Below are 15,083 nucleotides of genomic sequence, written 5' to 3' on the forward strand. Positions count from 1 at the left end.
TTTATGCCATTTGAGAATGTGACCCAAAGCCCATTTTTATAAATACTATTTCTTCTTTTCCCAACCTATGTTAAAGCTAATGTAAGCTAGAAGAGGAAAAAAACGTCCATTCCCCTGCCACTGTGTGACACTGATGAAATATTCCTGAAAATATTTTTCACTGTTTTGACAAGCACATGTTCTTGATCCCTACAGAAAGTTTTCAAGGTGTTGGCCCCAGGGAAGCTCATGGCATCTATGAAATTTTATCTGTACAACTGGCCAATAATGCTAGAACTTCCTTAGAATGAGTGGAATTTCTTAGAAGGTGGCATTTGATGGGTACTGGGCATATAAAACTTTCTCACAGTCAGGTTGGAACTGTAATTCTGATGATTCATCCTAAAATATTTAGATGGATTCATGACAATGTTTTTGCCACTCTCATGGTGTCCAGTACACTATTATGCATGTCTTTATCAAATTCTAGATATTTTTCTGTATCTAATTTCATCCCATTGCACTTTCACCCACATACATATTGGCATTATTTAGTTTCTTGATGCATTTCTTTTTTTCATCAAAACAGGAAGGGAAAGGGAAAATACAAAATGTTTGTAATTAAAGTGGTATGTGTTTGTCACAAAGACTACCCCTCCTTTGAAAATTAAGTATTCTGACAAAGATACTGTTCATTTGCATTCAGAAAATTTAAGTTGCCATGAAAGGAGACAACAGGTGTCAAAAATCTCACTTGCTTGAGAGAGTCAGAGGTCATGGAAAAGATATTCTGTCTCCTCTTACTTGCAGACAGATTGCATCCCTGGCAGTAAAGAGTTGTTTCATCATATGGTAAAGTGTGATTTAAAGAAAGCATAACTTGGCTGAAAAAGACCATCCCTGTCTCAAAATCTTTGCTTTCCTTGCAGGAAGGAGACATCCTGGTCCTTTCCCTTTTAGGATGCTTTACATTTAATATCAGTGTTGAAAGATGTCAGCTATGAGCACCTATCAGTTGTCAGGGGTTTTGCTGTAAGGAAGGAGAACTTGCTGGATTTCAGGAACAGCAACGTCTTCATGTTTGTGAACTGTCGTGTTGGAACAGTGCTGGTTCATCCAGCCCAGAGTCCTGCCCTCATTACTGACTTGTGCTTGGGAGTCCTAGTGTGGAGAAACCTCTCCTGTTCTGGGAAGGCTTTCTCCACAGGAGAAATTCTTTTGACATCTCGAAATCTCTACTGGCAGTTTCCAGAATGACAAAATTAAATATTTGCCCCCTTTTCTATTAATAATACAGACTGTGAAATTTCATCCAGCAATTTTTGCTTTTGTTGTTCTAAAGTATCTGCAGACAGAGATGAAAGGAGATCTCTTCAAAAATAACAAATATTGGAAAGAATTTGTCTCATATTTGCCACTGCATTAAAGTAAAACTAACACAATATATTATATTCTATTGTATTATATTATATTGTATATTATTATATTATATTATATTATATTGTATATTATTATATTATATTATATTATATTATATTATATTATATTATATTATATTATATTATATTATATTACATTATACTATATTATATTATACTATACTATATTATATTATACTATATTATATTATACTATATTATATTATACTATACTATATTATATTATACTATATTATATTATACTATATTATATTAATAATTATATTCTCTGTTTTGTTTTGTTGTGCTTTATTTTCTGAGATACATTACCATGAGGAAAGAAAAAGTAAAACCTTAGAAATACATTCCAGGGGTGGGGAGGTGGGAAGAGGAGGGCAGGGGGAAAAATCCAAAAGCCATCTAGCAAATGTAATGTGAATTTTATTTTACATCATACTACTGGACAATTATTTTGGTAGGTTTGGAGGTAGGGATGGAAAATAATGACACACAGGCCACACAGGAATGCAGCTTGCTGAGATATTTCAGGAGAAAAAAAGTTATTTTCACTTGCACATGTGAGTGTCTTTGAAAATGTAATTCTTTAATCTCTTTATGTATCATTTCCTTGTGTGGCAGCATTTGGCTTTGCATGGAAACAGAAATATTTCCATGTTTAAGCAGCAGTTACAACATGGAATTCTGGATTTAACACATGAGCTACTACTGTGATGAAAATGTTTTGTAGGTAAATCCAGGTGAGAATCTTCTATAGCCATTTTCTGTCTCTTTACCTCTGATTAAACTGGAGAAGCAGGATTATTTATCTTCCAGCAGAAATTTTGGAATTTTTTTCTGCAACATCTTTTCATACTTTTGCTCATACATCAAAGCCATGACCAGGATATTTGAACTAATCAAAACAATTCCTTGAAGTCTTCCAATTCTAGACATGTTGTAAAAAGTAGTTATTTAACTTTTTTTCCTTTTATTTTCTTTTTTTTTCAGAAGCATCATACAAGTGGCTAAGCTTCCCAGCATAGAAAAAGCAAAACAAAAAAAACCACACAAAAAACCAGACATTTAGAGAAACATAATTTCTATGGTTTTACTGTAGTTCCTACTTACTCTTAACTTTGAATCCCATATTTGTGTTGTGCCTAGAAATCTATTGATAATCATCCATTGAAAAGAGGTTAAAAAGAGGAAGAAGAACATACAAACAAATATGAAGCAGGGAGGCAAAAAGAGGGAAAAGACTAAAAAATATCCATATAAAAATCAACAACAAAGAGAAAGGAAACAGACATCTCATAGGAACTCATGCTGGGGCTTTTGTTACAGAAGGAAGAGCCTGGAAAACAAACAGAACCATAAAGTTAGTGCTCAGTATGTGCCTTTAAGCCATTGGCATTAATTAAGATTCTATGGCTTACAAACAATTATGACATAATTAAAGTGAGATTCTTTCTACAGTAAAACAATAAGAAATTACTTTTAGAAACCGTGGGAACTATTAAAACAGCACATCAGTACCAAAATGAACAATATTTACTAGTATTAACACTATTAAAATGCCTTTTGAAGACAAAGTTAGGCAATTATTACTCAGAAAAAACCCACAGTTCGAGATATAGAACAGTGATAATTAAATCCCTTTCTCTATATATCTCTGGTTTTGGTGTTTGACAGAATGGAGTCTTTAAGAGAATCTATTTTAATGGTCTTGAATTAGCAAGATTTTCAAACAGAGAGAGTGCACTTAGCAGGAGGTTGATATCTACTGAAAGCTTCATTATTGATATTATTATATCGATTAGGGAGCTGTTCTAAGGGCCCAGCTTACAGAGGCATATACCCATGATGTCTAAGTGCTGCAATGTCTTTCAAAGTTTCAGCAACTGGGTAGTAGGAATTTAGACCCAGGTCTCAATTATTCTAGGAATTCTGGAGCACAGTATGAATCCTTCTTATATTTATGAAATTAAGATTACAGGCAGAAATAATTTACCTGTACCTTTAAATAAAATCTTATTTTGCTTACCCTCACAGGTGTCAAAAAAAGAAAACACTGTTGCAATCTGGGTGAAAGGAAGTTTTAGGAAAGGACAAAACCCAAGAAAACAAACAACTGATAAAAATATTTTTTTTGGTCGTTTTCCTTTTTCATTGTCCATTACAACATTTTGTTCAAGTTTGGAATACAGTTGAATTAGAGAAGAGAAAATATTTTTCTTCATCCTCTTGTAAAAAACATAGAAGTTTTTTAGAAGAGCTTGAAAGGCAACAAAATTATTCTGGTCTGTGATTGACAGTGGATGAACATTTCTATTGCACATCTTATTACAGGGGATTTGACACCTGGTGTCATGGCATGGTCTCTTTACAGCAAAATTCAGTCCTTGATGCTATTTATTCATTCTGCATCAATTTAATTAAAGAGATGTGCAATACCATTTAAGAAAGGGGATGCAAATTTGGGTTATATAGAAGAGAAAAAGGTCAATGTTTTGTATGAATAGTAATATTTTTATTATATTTAGGCAAAAATGAGAATGGAAAAGGTAGATAGGAATAATTATAATAATAATTAAAATTACAAAAATGTGCTTCTGAAGTTAAGCTTGATGGAATTCTTCTACCAAAATATCTAATATGCATGATTTAAAGAAAATAAGAATTTCAAAAATTGTTTCTAAAAAAGTCTTTTGTCACACTGTTTGAATTTCCCTGTTTTTTCTGAACAAAGATTAAATTATTAATTTTGTATCAATTAAAAGTAAGAAATTATTAGTCTCAGCTGTTATGGAAACAGTTTTTGTAAAGTTCTTGTATTCTTGGTTTGGATAAGACAGCATCTTCTGTTGAATTTTGCATCCCAATCTGACCTTTTAATACCAACCACAGAAGATTTACACCAGATACAGAGTGAGCCACTGAGCCATGGTGGATACATAATTCCAAAACTTGCATTAGCAATTATGTTGACTCAAGTGGTTTATGCTAAATTTTGAATTTGCTATGTTGCAAAGTATTTTAATATTCCTTTAACACAGGAACAGATATGACTACAATAAACAAAAAGTGTGATTCTCAGTCTTTTATAGGCTGCACTGTTTCAGGAAAGTTATCTTTGTCATGAGTACCCCACTCTACTCATATTGGAAGAGTGCAAGATGATCACCTTAATGCTGTAAGAGTTTTGAACTCTAATTTTGAGTATTGTCTGTCAGAAACAGCAGTTTGAAACCCATGGAGTTTAATCAAAAAGTCCAACTTCATCAGAAAAGGCAAGATTTGCTGTGCATAAACTTCCTATGAGAGGGCTGCATCAATCACTGCAGCCTTTCACTGCAACCCAGCAAGGCCAAGAAAAACTCTCTTTGAGTTTCATGGCTAGATAACCTCAGTATCAATAAGAACCACGTTATTTGACAGAAGTTTATTCAAGCACTTGTTGAACCTAGCTGGACCCCTGTGTTTTGATCCTTTAGCCAATAATGCAATACACTGGCATTACTTTCTCAGGTAAGATCAGTCCTTCTCCAGAGACCATAGCTTCCAGAGAGCTATTCCAGCACCAGAATTGATGTGTTTGTCTTTTCCAGATCCAGAAATTTCCATTCCAGCTCTGTTCTAGTATAAGATGTCTGTGCCCATGGCAGGGAGTTTGGAATGAGACAACCCTTAAGGCCCCTTCCAACCCAAACTATTGTATGTATGAGATTCCATTTCTGTGCAACATGGACTTACTCTGCCAAATAACATGGTTAGACTAACATTTTCTTATTTACCACTGGGTCTCACTCATTAAAAATCCTTCTAAGTGGAATTGTTAATGTGGAAAAAGTAGATGACTTGTTCTTGTATTTTTATAATTATGACATTTGTAAAATGAAGAAAAATGTTGTTCCTTATATGAAAATTGGTCTAAAGACCATTTTGACCTCCTAATCATATCACTGAACTAAAAAAATGTACTCTTCTTAGATGATTTTTTTTTTCTTCCAGGCTCAAGGAACAAAGTCCAGGAACTTTCTGTAGATGGCTGGATAATTTCCCAGGTAGAGTTCTTTCCTCTTGTAAAAGGGAAAAGGAAAAAAAAAAATCCTGCAGGATGTTCTTTAAAAATAGGATATTTATTAAAAAACCCACTGTAGTGAAGATCATGATCTTATCTGGGGATAGTGTATAGTGTTTGTATCTAAAATATGTTAATTCACAAAATCACTTGGCTATTTCTAAGGCAATGGTTATTTTAAGTAGATTAAACATAGACCCTTCTCTGAAAAATAAGCTGGCCATAATGGGCTACAATTAATTAGGTATACATAAATATAAGTCTAAAGATCACATATACTTAAATGTATTAAGGTTTGCTCTCTTTTCTTTCTTCACAGCAAGAATATTAATTCATTTCTTCTACCTGATGCGAGATCTTTTCAACATTTGTCTTAAAATGTATTTAATCATGAATGAAATCATGCGATCTCAGAAGAAAGTTGGTCTTGCAAATAAAACAGGACATAAACACAACTGAAGTCCTTCCAATGCACTAAAACATCCCAAAAACTCTAACCAAAAAACCTTCAGCCTTTCCTTCTCTTGTCCACTAGCACCTTTAGCTAATGGCAATTTACAATAGCATAGAAACCAAGACTTTGACACTAACAGTATTTTTCAGATTGAGAGTCACATCCAGGTGCAATTCTTCCCCACTTTATTTCTCTGCTCATGTTTAGTATTTGAACTCCACGTGCCGAGATGATGACTCCTCAAGTCATTAGAAGTGTCCCATTTGGTCCCACAGAAAAGTAAAAGTATAAAACTGTGTTGAAATTCTTCCTACAATTCTCCCTTTATTTGGTGCCTAGAAAATAATTTTCTGGGGAATCTCTGCCCTTGGCTTCCGAACTTCATTCAGTACCTGGCTCATCATTCTTGTAAAGGAGTATATTAGCACATGCAGAACAGGAGTACATTAGCAATCATAATTTCTTTCAGGTTCTAAAGGTAGCTCATTTTGTTGGTGCAAAAAGCTTCAGGTGTTAAGTAGGTAGTATAAGAGCTGGAAAAAGAACCCATAAATAATTTAAGAAAATAATTAAGCATAGCTACATGGAGATTTAGCAGTGATTTCCATAAACGGACACCCTGCATATTGGGTTAGCTGATGTGACTTTTTTTCCTGTGATAAACCATAAAACCTCAGATTCAACCATTTTCACAGCTAATGTTTTGCATATCCTGTAATATAATGTATTTTTTTAAATCACTACAGATGGGGAAATGCAATGGCTCATGAAATTGATGAGGGAATATAAGGTCTTTGGATCAAATCTGCTCTTACACAAGTATGAGCTTGTAGCTATAAGACTGAAAACTCCAATCCTCTGGAACAAGGCAAACCTTAAACCTTGCAAGAAGGTCAGTGGGAATAAAAATGAAAGAAATAATGCTCTTTCTGTCTATCCTCCCTGCATTGGTAAGCAGCAAAGCCTCAAATATTTCCAGCACAAACTGAAGCATGGTGAAAGGTCTCTTTGGGTGGTCGGACAAGGATGAGTCTCAGCACTAACAGAAGTTGCTTGAAGATGGTAAAATTCCTTGTTCTTTGTCCACTTAAAGTTTGGCCAAATAGAGAGATATAGATCAGTTTGGCATGGCTAGTATTTCTATCATTAGCTTTAGGCTGAGCTGAGTTAAATTGATCAGGAGGCAGACTCAATGCTCCTTGTGAGTCCCTCCCAACTCAGCATATCCCATGATTTTATGATCACCTCCCCAGCAAATGATTACACATACTGCAAGGCAGGATCTGCCTCAAGGAAGGGAAACAGGTTTTGTTAATGCTGGTCCATATCTGTATACAACTGGGTTTGCTGTCCTAAGAGAGAAAAGTTTTGGTTGGTTTCAAGGAAAAGAGGTGACATGTACTTTTTCCAAAACATGTAACACACTGCATTTCATCTGGCACCTTGGGTTTTTATTTTTTTTTTTTTAATCATGAGATCTAACAGAGTTTCTCTTCTGCAAGAATCTCTTTATTACCAGAATTAAAGCTATGTATAAAGGCCAAATATTAATTGTGATCAATATTTTGCTTCATCAGATGTAATATTGTTTTTTTAAAAGCATTTCTAGGAATTAGTGAAAGTAATTGAATAACCTAATAGTGTCTACTGAGTGGCCTTTATGAAATCCTTTTCACAGTCCTATGGCTTGCAGGCATATACTCATGTTCAAAAAATATATGCAGCTGTAATTAAATATAATTACAGTCCTCTAACACCATGGGCCTGATTGAGTCCCTTTGAAGCCAAAGGGAGTCAGAGGTAGTCCAGAAAGTCAGAGATCATGCTGTAGATCAACAGAAAATTCAGTCTACAAGCCTTCTCATGCATTGTTTTGCAAGACTTCCATTCCCTATGTCTGGAAACATGTTCACACACCCTGAGGAAACAAGGAAGCAAGCAAGAAAGAAAGAAAGAAATGAGAAAGGATTGAGAGAAGCAAGTTAGATGTAATTAATGCTGGGAATGACTAATGCAGTGGTTCTTACCCCTTTGAAATTAGTCTTACCTCTTCATAAAGATCCTCTTGACAAGCTCACCTGAAAAATAAAGTTTTAAAAAAATTAATAGGAGAGAAAAAATTAGTCTTCATCATTCCACCTCTAAACTGGGCAACATCCTTTTCAGTTTAGGGAGTTTTTTTTTACACGAGGACAAATCTGAAGAACTTCTCCAGTTGCCATAGACCAGACTACTGGACATACCTAATTTTTTATTTTTTTTCCACCACATCTCTGTAACATGCAGCTCAGCATCACACTGTAATGCACTGTTTAGAATCTTCAGTTTAGTGAAGAAAATAAAAATGTGGTGGTATAGAAGTGAATTTGTCAGTCCAAAATAAATTAGCCTTTCCAAATGAACAGAAAAATTTGTTGTTGGAGAAAAGCCACAGGTCACTTCCTCCAGCTGTACAGATCAATGTGAATATTGCTACTGCAGGAACAGGAATTCATTGTCCGTGTAAAAAAATAAACAAGGGTAAAAAAGAAACATATCTTAAAAGCAAAACAAATCAGTTGAGAAGACGTTGGTAGTTGTCACCAATTTGAAAACATATAAAAAGATAATGCTACTGCTCATGAGATAACAGTAATTCCTTTAATTAATTCCTTTCATACATGAAAGGAAAACAGGAGTTTTTCCTCTGAGAAATGCATGCACACTAACATATGTACAAATAAGTTAACAAGACCTTAACCTGACCACAGATATTGTATTCTGACTGGTTAGGAAGAAGCTGAAGGATCATTCTCAGGTTTTCATTTAAAGCAATGAGGTAGGAAGAAACCAATCAAAAAAAAAAAAATAAAATAAGGGAGGCAGAAAGAAGCAGCTTTATTTACCTTGGTTTTATCTGAATAAATAATCACAGTACAAGACCATGGGATTCATGCTGTAGTCCTACACAATCTTAGGGAATGCTTCTTGAACATTTCCATCCAACTTCAAGTGATGGAAATATGCTTGACTATCTTATAATGCTTTTCCAGTTTCCATTTCCCCAGATGCTTAAGTCAGACTCTACCAGCTGATGGAATCTACTGAAACAACTGATGATTTGTAAGAGATCTTAGTTAAGTTTCTGCAAGCTCTGCAACTACCCCAGCACCAAAGCAGTGCAACCTCCAAAGTCAATTTTGTATCTGAATGCATATATAGCAATACAGCCCAGCACACCTTTAAGCTTCAGCAGCAAAATCATGTCTGAAATGTTTTGATTTAAAGTTAATTTATGCTTGAGGTAGCTATACGACTGCAGGATCATTCCTAAACTGTTTTGCCAATGTACAGCTGAACGAAGAGTGAAAAGGTGACTCTTGGATCATGAGAAATCAAATGCATTTCCAGGCTGCAGAGTGTTCTGTAAGAAAACGGTAAACTGCCTGACAAGGTCCAGAGCACAGCCTAACATAACCCACCTCACTGTGCACAGTCACCCTCAGCCACATCTTGAGGCAGGTAGAGATCATATAACTTCTCTAGTATTGCTTAAACTTTTCTAGTGTAGTGTCAACTTCTCCAGTGTAGTTTAATTCTGCTTATGTAGGTCAGTAAATTAATTCAGCCAGGCTGCTGAACATCTCTGATATCTAAAATCCTACTTGACGTCCCAAAAGTGCCTCCAAATATGATGTATTTTAACAACAAAAGGTGATGTTTGTCCACATGCTTGCCAAATATATGTATGGCATGTATATGCATACTGACATAAAGACAAATAAAAAATATGGACAGAGATTTAAAAATGTGAAGAATAAACAAAGGGGGGAAATACAGCCTCAACATCTCGTTTGTCTAGGAAATAGAGGAAGAATATTTTCATCACCTTTCCCAGTATTGACTGATTTGCTAGAAATATTTGAATTTAATATTATCCCATGCAGACACCAGTCCATTTTTGCTACTCCTTCACTTGCTTTCCTCAGTAGCACTGCTTTAAGCAAAACGAGCCTAGCTTCTAGACTTAAATTTAAATTTAATTTTGCAAAAGACCTAGCTGGCTATCAGTATGAGACCATGGGATGACTATCATCTTTAAAATGTTTGCTTTCTTAACTTGGGGAAATGAACACACACCAGCCCTTTCACCCTTCCTCTTCTGTCTCTCTTCCTCACAGATAGAAACCCAAAATCCTATGTGAAAATAACATCATTAAGGTTGCAAAGTCAAGCCTGCAGAAATTAGAGAATGTGAAAATTAAGTTTTCCTCTGAACCTTAATTAGCTGAAGGTGGCAGGCACCCCGTGGAAAAAATAGCATGTGATCATGTAATTAAAGACTGTGCCATAATGCCCCCACACAAGGGTGCCAAATTAATGTTGCGCGGGTAAACTTAATTCAAGCATTTCCTAACTTGTTTTGAGTGCTTGACTTTGCAACCTTAGTAATGTCCCCTTAATGCAGTTTTGTGTGTGTAATTTTAGGCAGAACTATCTTAAAGAAGCTTTTGGTCTGAGATATTACTGTCACTGAATCTTATTTAGAGTCTTATTATATTATCATGATTTCATGGCATTTTAATTTATATTGCATTATTGGGCTGTTAACTTACTTCCACTACTCAATTAGGTTGACAATATTGTTTCACTTCTAATATGCTTCTCTTGCTATTCAACATATTATAATTATTAGAAGGCTGTTTGTATTTACCTACTGCCAGTTAAACAAGGTTCTCTTGATTGTCATCATGTTAGCTACAGACCTTGATAGGAAATAAATTGTCTTAATATAGTCATATAAACATGTTTATAAACTTTTCAAGCTCATGTGCAGAATATAATAATATGAAATTACAATAATAAGTGCAGAGTAAGACTACATTTAACATAAATATAGTCCTGCATTGATTGGATCTTTGATTATTTAATGGCATACAGTTGAGAATATTGCATGAATGTTTTTATTGGTATTCCTTATAACATCTCATAATGCCATGACTATTTAATAGATCCTTGTATTGAATACTTTTTATAATAAATATTCTTATAATTATACATGTCACTAGCATCTCCTGGTTTAAAGCAATACTTCTAAATTCAGAGAGCTGCATGAATCAGAACTCAGTGATACATAAACTCAGAAAGCTGCACTTGCATTAATGGATGTTCTATTTTTTGAGATGCTGTGAGCTGGAGATATTTATAATAACCTACACTAGCATATGCTTTTTAAAATGCTTGCTTCTATCTATCGATTGCATAGGATACCAATACAATATGTTAGGTAGTAATTACTGCTGGGATCCAATCAGATCAGTCTTCTTCTGAAGATTGATTTCTAATGGACCTCATTCATTAGAAGAAGATAGTTGGGACAGCCCTTTCCCATTTAATCTTTATTTAATGATTTAGACAGTGAGCAGACCTGTTGCTAACTTTTTTCTTTTTTCTTTTTTTCATTTTGGATGAAGAATTCAAGTAGTAACATGCTAAAAAAAAATCTTATTTAATCTTGAATAGCTCTCTCATGACCTCAACAGATTTGGGCAGCTTGGAACAAAACTGAGCTCTTAACAAGAGAAACAAGAGAAAAGTGAAGAGCTTTCTAAAGCAATCCATCCTGGCTCTCCATATTTGAGAATAATTAAGTACATGGAAATATAATTTTAAGCTAGGCCCAATTTAAAAGTAGTTAGATTTATGTAGGAGCAACATTTTAGAGGATTTAGTCCAAAAGTTCCATGCCATGCTATTGCAGCATCCAACTGTCTCATTTTTAATATTAATTTTAGTAGTGCCTCAGGAACAAAATAGTTATTCAATCCCTCCCTGGAGTTTAAAACACAGAATGCATATGCAGGTAGTAATATCAGGTGCCTTCCTCAGTAATCAATTAGCAAAGCTGCATCTATGTGTGGAGGTGTGTGAGAGGGAGCTTAACACACCTAATTTTGCAGAGCAAGTTAATAGCTTTCTTCCTCTAATTAATTTTGCTGCTAGTCTGAGCTCACTATAACTGGTATATCCAAAAGCAAGGATTAGCAGAGTGGACCAGACCACTGGCCTGTTTTCTTCAGCTGCTTGCTACTGACAGAGGACATTAACAGGAATTCAGAAGGATGGTGCATGAAACCCTGTAACAGACAACTGCCATTAATTTCCATTAAAGCTCATATATTCCTTAAGCTTTTTGTATTTGCTTGCATGACATTTTACAAGCAGGAGAGAGCTTGGATTTGCAGTAGTCCAAACACAACCAGCTCTTCAGCAGAATCCAAATAAGCACCTTTTTGCAGATTATACAGCTTGAATGTACACCTGAGCTGCACATGGCTACACAGCTGATCTTTTAAACCTGGGTAATTTAAACTGAATTATTTAAGTTTGAAATAGTGTTTTCTTGGTCCTCCTTGGGAAATCCTACAGATATGCACTCTGCTGTCACTCAGTTATTTTCTGAGATACACGAGCTTCCCAGTAACTCAATAGTGAGGTGCAAGATGAAAGCACAGGAGAGGGGATAAAAGGTCATTTGGGGAGCAGATTGTCCATTTACATGACAAGAGGCAATCCCTGAGTGCTGTGTGCCAATGTCACAGAAGGATCAGAATGTGTATGGCTAAGGCATGTTTTATCACCTCCTTCCCACTGATAGCCATTATTTTCTGGGCTCCGCCACCATTTACACTGAGAACTCCCCTCCTGATTCTTCTCATCCCATTTCTGACTTTACCCTCTGACACCTGTGTTTGACCTGAGTTTGACAAGAACTGTCAAACCCATATTTTCAGAGATCTTCAGCAGCCTAAAGAGCAGGTTTAAATACACAGGAAAGGGGTGAGTTGAAGGAAGATCCATACATCCTGACTTACAGAGTAGGCTTTTTTTTTGGTTCAGTCTTACTTCAGTCCTCCTCCCAACCCTGTCCCATGGTGTCAATAAAGGGAATTTTTCATTCCTTCCCACTAATCACCTCAGACATTAACTTGAAAATCTTGTCTATGAGAATCAGCCTGTTATATTCTAGGACAGTCTTGCAGAGAAAAATGCATATACAGCATCTTTGACTAGTAAGACCTAAAAGGTTCTGGTTTTTGTTGTGGTTTTGTTGTTGTTTGTTTGGTTTGCATGTTTTGTTGGGTTTTTTTGCCTTTCTTTTATAGTGTTGTTTTTCCTTGCTATTTTCGAAACAGAGAAAGAATGAAGGCTAAAATCAGTGGATAAGAAAGATAAGACAGGGCCCACTGATCCTTAAAAAAAAAAATCCTCTGTTATTTCTTAACAGTAGGAGGGAGTCTCAGCTTAAAGTTATGTGCTTTCTTACATGACAGGGCTCTCATCAGCACTCTGTAAACTGCTGGACCAAATTCTCCACTGTGATTTCACTGGGGTTGTAAGAAAGGAGAATTTAGCTCCCTGTTGATAGATGGCTGGCTGTGTACGTGGGAGGGGGCTGAGGGGAAGGCTGTTAATTAAATTTGAAGGCGAGATTCTGCTCTTTGCAGCTGAATTAAAAATAAAATACCAATTGAAGTTTAATTACTGTCTTTGCTTACTTGTGCATTCAAACTTGAAAGATGACTTCACACTCTGTTTTTAAGCTCCTGTGGCTCAGAGATGATTATGGAGTTTGAGTGCTATGTGACACACAGTCTTATCAAATACCCCATGCTACCACAGAGGCATTTATGCTGCTGATAAGGTAGTGAGCAAGTGAAGTCTCTGGGCCAAATTGAGAGGGATGTTACCCTGCAGCATGCAAATAGGAAGGGGGCCTGCTTTAGGAAGCCCCAGGCTTCCCTTGGCCTCAGTTGAGGTAATGATTACTCATTAACCAGTAGCAGTTATTCATTACTGGTTAACTATAAGATAACTATTGCTGTCCTGCAGTGGGAGAAAAGATTTAATTAAGACTAAATAACAGGAAGAAAACCTGAAAGGACTTCTGAAACGGTGCCTTCTGCCCTTTCTGGCTGTGAAACAGGGATATTTTTCATGGTAAGGATTGAAAGATTGTAGAGTGGATCAGTGCTGTTTCTATTAGGAAGAGAAGGATGTGAAAGAGTATAATTAAGTGCTTTTATATTAAAATTTGCCAGGTAGTTGTATTTCTGGTGGTACACTTTTGTATTCCCTCTCCTTCCTCCCACAACACAAGAATTGTGTTACTTTTAATATCACTGAGAAGTATTCTAGAAGAATCCTATATAGATTGTATAAGGAATAAAGCAGGATTATTGATGCCTGCCCTAATTCCAAATACCCACCAAAGACACTCTGTCAGTCCCCTCCTTAGATGGACAGCGGAGAGGAAATAAAACAGAAGTCTCCTGGGTTGAGGTAAGGATAGGGAGAAATCACTCACCAGATACTGTCTCACTCAAAACAAACTCGGCTGGGGGAAATTAGTTTAATTTATTACCAATCAAATTAGAGTAGGGTAATGAGATGGAAAACCAAATCTTAAAGCACCTCCCCCTCTCCCTTCTTCCCGATTTTCGCTCCTGATTTTAATCTCCTCCCCAAGGGGAGGAGGACTGTGGCCAGTTCATCGCATGCATCTCTGAAGCTTCTTCTTCCTCAGGGCTTGGACTACACACATCCTTCCCCTGCTGCAGTATGGTGTACCTCCCATGGGAGATGGTCCCGCATGAACTGCAGCAATGTGTGCCCTTCCCACAGGGTCTGTTCTTCATCCAGAAAATTGATTTCTTCCATTGGGTCATTCCTCCATGAACTGCTACAGCGTGGATCCCTTCCACAGGTTGAATCCTTCAGGAACAGGCTGCTGCAGTATGGGTGTGAAATCCAGTTTGAAATCCAGGTGTCTGCTGGGGAAGGCAGGAGCCTTTCTTGGATTGGAGAATGTAAACCCCCTCCCTCCGATTTGTTATAATTTTGAAATTAAGGGGTTTTCAGGCAAAGATATGAGGATAGGAGTAACAGTTCTTTAGTAGTATGTATAATGAGGCAAACAAAACCAACGACTATGGAATTAACAAAAAGCAGAAGCAGGGACCCTATGACAGCCTTCTCAGCCGAGATGGGAAAGGAAGGAGGAGAGGATTTGCTTTACAAAACCCTGGGGCAGTCGGTCCCGGTGCCCCTGCAGGACTCTGAGGAGCACTAAGCTGGAACGGCAGGAATGAGCGCAAATCCCGGGCTGGTG

This window comes from Cinclus cinclus, chromosome Z (genome assembly GCF_963662255.1).
Source record: "Cinclus cinclus chromosome Z, bCinCin1.1, whole genome shotgun sequence".
NCBI lineage: Eukaryota > Metazoa > Chordata > Aves > Passeriformes > Cinclidae > Cinclus > Cinclus cinclus.